The sequence below is a fragment of the Podarcis gaigeae genome, assembly GCF_964106915.1.
Source record: "Podarcis gaigeae genome assembly, chromosome: 3".
In the NCBI taxonomy this organism is placed as follows: Eukaryota; Metazoa; Chordata; class Lepidosauria; order Squamata; family Lacertidae; genus Podarcis; species Podarcis gaigeae.
The window spans coordinates 20839513-20844201 of NC_139680.1; positions in this window are offsets into that span (position 1 = coordinate 20839513).

A 4689-nucleotide genomic window follows, 5' to 3' on the forward strand; every position below is an offset into this window, starting at 1 on the left:
GTTTGTGCTCAGGAATTTGGAATATGAGAAGGAAGGAAAGCAGCTTTGTCAAACATCTCAATCTGTCAGGCTGTTTCTGGAAGTTGGACAGCTACTATTTGATGTTGCAATAGAACTCCATTAGATTGCCTTAGCAGATAGGACCAATGCTGTTAAAATGTATTGCACTGAAAAGCGTAAAGTCATCAAAGCTTCTTTTATGCAACAAGTAGGGCGCAACGAAAACCGTGATGTGATTGTGCTCTCTGCGTAGCCACAGTCTCTCTTTTCCAGACCCAAAGAAATGTTCTGCTTGTAACAGAGTTGGATTCAGCAAGGAAATACCATCCAGTCTACAGCAAGATCCTAGCAAATATAACATTTTCTACCTATCCACATCTTTGCTGAAATGGAAGTCCCCATTGTGTCCTTGGTTTTAGCACTTGCACAGTTGGGTAAAGTTATAAACACAAGTCATCCCTGAAAAAGGTGCTCATCTCCGCCCCCGCCCCCCAATTCGCCTTGTTGAGCAAGGGCCAAGGGAAAATAAACTTTGCTGTGAAGAGCTGATGAAAGGGAAGATTTCTGATTTGAATGTGTATACTACATTGGTGAGGTTCATGTGATCCTCGGGTTGTTTGGGCATGTGTGCGATCTCAGAGAGAACGAAGTATAGGAAGAAGTACTAACTTCTGCCATTGGATTGAAGGCCACATGGAGTCACAGAATGCAAATATTTGTTTTACTGTAACAGAAACATAAAACCACCACCTAAGCTAAAGGAAACCATTTGACTATCAAAGCTCAGGTCCCAACCACTCTACCAGTTGGGTTACATAGATGAGTCTGAGAAAAATATTGTTGGAACCTCATCCAGCCCCATGAGTGCATGGCAGGGCCATTTCCATTTCCCCAATTCCAAATTAGGCATTCAGTTCACATTTAAAAGCAAACTGACTAAATTAGCATTTTCCTAAATAATATGCAAACCAAAAATGCAGCTGTCCCTCTCAATTGGTACCTCCCTTAATTTTGCAATGCAGTTTTCCAACCTAGTAATGTGTACAAAAATGCATGCGCAATGGTAAAAAAAAAAAAGTGTGTGTGTATTTGTGAAGATAATGTACAAAAATGCCTTATTGGGGGGAAATCTGATTTGGGGAAAAAGTATATTATGCAAAATTGCAGATTAATAATGTACCATATTTTTTGCTCTATAAGACTCACTTTTTCCATCCTAAAAAGTAAGGGGAAATGTGTGTTCGTCTTATGGAGCGAATGCAGGCTGCACAGCTATCCCAGAAGCCAGAACAGCAAGAGGGATCACTGCTTTCACTGCACAGCAATCCCTCTTGCTGTTCTGGCTTCTGAGATTCAGAATATTTTTTTTCTTGCTTTCCTCCTCCAAAAACTGGGTGCATCTTGTGGTCTGGTGCATCTTATAGAGCGAACAATACGGGTATATGGTGAGATAGATTTGCACAATTTGCACAGGAGGACTTTAAAAAAGATATAAATATATATATAAATATATAAAAATGTGGAGACCTGAATGAAAGATTGGGAGAAAATGGGGAATGGAGAGAAATGGAAATTGGCAGATTCGCACATCCCTACTCCAAATGAACCCAATACATATAGGTCTCTTCCTCAGAATAAGAAATCCCGATTAAGCCACTAATTTCAATTGCAAGGAAGAGTCGCAGCCATGTACAGTTGCATGGCCACACTGTATATGGTCTTTTGTTATTGCAAATGGTCCCAGGTTCTGTCCTCAGGATCTCCAGATAGGGCTGGGAGAAACCCCTGCCAGGATCCCTGAAAAATAGCCACTAGTCTGTGTCAAAAATACTGAGATAAACAGATCATTGGTCTGGTTCATTATAAGGCACCTTCCTTTGTCCTTTGTTTCTGTTAACAATGAAGGTATGTGGTGTTGAGGGTAGAGGCACTCCTCAATGTTTGGTGCAAAGTTAGTGAACCCAGGAGAGAGGTTCTTCTGAACAGCTGTTAAGATGCTTTTTATTCAGCTATCACGAGCTGGATACAGATATGGAAAAGATCCTCCAACATATGCATGCCCTAGTATTGCAATCTTTCAGATCTGCCCTTTGTTAAAAATTTAACAAGACACCTCCGCTAATTATGCTGTCGATAGAGAGGGCGTTTGTTTGCGGTTTCTCAGTGCCATTCCGTTGGGTCTGCAAATGAGCAGCCAATTTGCAGCTCATCTGTAAACATGCAAGACTTGTGGCACACAAATTCTCCTGGTTTGATTACCCGGTGCGCAAAAATGCAGTCAACCACAGAGTCCAATCTTTGTAATACCGTTGGGACAGATCTGAAAATGTATCCCCCTTGCGTAAGTAGATAAACACTTTGCAGCTGCGGTTCTGACTTACATGACAATCTCACCTATTCTTCGGCGGCGCAACTGCTATTCTGGCACCACGTGCTGAAACTTCCAGTGGCTTTTTCTTCTCCTCACATATTTATCTGTATAAATCCCAGAGATTTGAACTGGCAGCTCCATACATTGTCCCTCTTTCCCTTCTAATGAATTGTTTATGAAAATTCATTGTGACCCTCTCCCAACGGTACAAAAGCTAAATGGTCACAATAGCAATATTGAAAGGCTAGTTTTGCCTTTCTCTCATTTTGCTTTGCTCAACTCCCTTATCCTAATGTAAAAAATAAAGAAGAAAAGAAAAGAGGATAATTGAGGAGAAGAATGGATTGGGAGAAGACAGTCATTTCTTACTCAGTCTCCTCAGGGATATAGTTTCAGTTCCAGAGACCCTCCTCTACTTTACAATATTCCCAGTGCTATTTTTTCTAGAAAAGAGGTGCCAGAACTCACCATGAAGGCCTCCCTTGTTCTCTTATAAGGGCAATGGCACCCACCTGGGAGGTGCCAGATCTGAGTTCCAGCTGAAAAAAAGCCCTGAATATTCCTAATTTCAACAGTCTTGTCATTCACTTGTGTCTGGGGGAAGATTTTTTAAATTATTATTTCCACCCATGTCATCAAGCTCAGAGGTTTGGCTGCAAACAATATCCAAAGAAGAAGCCACTTTTGATTTTGGGATACTGTGGCAATAATGAAGGGGAGGTTGTCTGGCAATACAAAATACATAGCTCATGACGTCATCAAGGGACAGCTACTCATTTAACAGGACCTGACAACTCTAGATAGAAACACAGAACACGCAGAGCTCCTTCCTGGATCAGGCCAATGGTCCATCTACTCCAGCATCCTCTTCTCAGAGCAGTCAGCCCATGGGAAGTCCAAAAGCAGGACCTGAGTTCAACAGCACTTGGGATTCCCAGCAATTAGCATTCAGAGGCACACAGTAGTGGTGCTCCAGTATCAGCCAGGGGTCACTCCCAGCCCTACCTGGAGATTCAGGAATTCAATCTGGGATCTGAAGGAGCAACTCCACCTCCATTGTTCAACCTGGACACTAAGTTCCATCACTGAGGGACTTCTGGCGGTTCCCTCACTGTGAGAGGTGAAGCTACAGGAAAAGGCAGAGGGCCTTCTCAGTAGTGGCACCCACACTATGGAATGCCCTCCCATCAGATGTCAAGGAGATGAGCAACTATATAACCTTTAGAAGACATCTAAAGGCAGCCCTGTATAGGGAAGCTTTTAATGTGTAATGCTTTATTATGTTTTTATATGTTGGAAACCACCCAGAGTGGCTGGGGTAACCCAGTCAGATGGGCAGGATAGAAATTACTATTATTATTTCTAGTTTTATGACATGCTAAGAAATCCATGAAATTCCTGCTTTTCTTTCTTTTAAAAAATACTGATATAAACAATTGCCTTTCAAGTGCCGTGATGGTATAAATCTTCAAAAATCTAAGAGCTGGAACAGGATTTCCATATGTGCAGAATTCTTTGTGTGAAATGAAGATCACACATTGCAGTAAAAGGAAGGTAAAGACTGCAACTGAGCACTGGAAACTGTGTAGTTATTGGAATATAGCAAGACAGATTTTTCAGAGATTCCTGGATATTAACTTTAAAATATGGTGTTTAACTAGGGAAATAGACAGTTTAGATTGGAGATTATGCATGGTTCTAATTCACATTTGAACGAAGCCTGGAGACTCAGCACCGTTTTTAATTAAAGCTGAAATGAGTATTCACAGTAAATTTCAAATTTGATTAATTTCATAGATTCTCGTGGCATGGATTCAAGTCTGTGAAACGCAGTTGCCAAACAAACAAGAACACAACAAAATTCTGCAGTGATATCCTCACAATAAGCTTTATTTTATTTTTTTACATTTCACTAGCCTTGGAGCATTACAATTTCAGGGCTTCCTTCTGAAATGCTTCTTCACACGATCCACTGTCATCACTTGGTACTGTAATGTAGGCATGTTGTGTTTATATTCTATAACTGCTGCAGAAATTAATATGATTTCATAAACAAAAGCATTGGCAATCGAATCAATGAAACTGCCAAATAAATAACATCAGAAGATAATCAGATTGAGGTTTTATGAAAGCTTCCATTAGCAATAAAAGTGAATTAAGAAGAAAGGTAATAATTATATAATGAGCAGGTGCAATCTCCTTTTCACAGCACATTAACACATTTGGCTCTCAAATCTAAGAGCTTCCCTATGCAGGAGATTTCTATTACCCTTTAATTGTCAAACCTTGTGTAACTTAATCAGTAGCCATCGTTTTCA